The sequence below is a fragment of the Trachymyrmex cornetzi genome, unplaced genomic scaffold (assembly GCF_001594075.2).
Source record: "Trachymyrmex cornetzi isolate Tcor2-1 unplaced genomic scaffold, Tcor1.1 scaffold1147, whole genome shotgun sequence".
Classification (NCBI taxonomy): Eukaryota; Metazoa; Arthropoda; class Insecta; order Hymenoptera; family Formicidae; genus Trachymyrmex; species Trachymyrmex cornetzi.
The window spans coordinates 19849-20315 of record NW_017295705.1 but is presented as its reverse complement, the minus strand read 5'-3'; the positions used below and the strand labels follow the sequence as shown (position 1 = coordinate 20315).

Here is a 467-nt window from a genome sequence, read left to right as displayed (position 1 = left end):
GCCATCGGGTCGCTACCGCCGCTGTACACGCTATTGCATATTCCTACCATCTTTTTCTTTCTTTTCGCGCTCAAAAACCATTTTACATGTCGCATAATCTAATGATATCATCAAATGCGATTTGATATAAATACGACATTGCCAAATAGTGTACATATCACGTGACCAAGTAAGTGACGGAGAATAAAAAAGAGTAATGTTAATCTACGAATTGCGTGCGTTTAACTTCATACTTGTTATTAATACATGTTTTCACCCACCGTCGCGGGTATTGTAACGCGAGCAAAAATATTTTGTTTAGGAAATCTATCATTCGGCTGCTAAAACGAAGCGCCGTCAATAGGTACTGTAACGCCGACAAATGCGTCGCAGGTACTGTAACGCGATCAAAAAAATTTTGTTTAGGAAATCTATCATCCGGCTGCTAAAACAAAGCGCCGTCAATATGGGGTAGATGATGAAATCAT

General features: G+C 39.6%; 1 protein-coding gene across 1 annotated transcript in view; it reads right to left on the bottom strand.

Moving 5' to 3' along the window:
• LOC108764675 (glutaryl-CoA dehydrogenase, mitochondrial-like) overlaps nucleotides 1-467 on the bottom strand; it is a gene marked incomplete at its 5' end in the record, with an annotated part of 23882 nt that overhangs the window by 4292 nt on the left and 19123 nt on the right.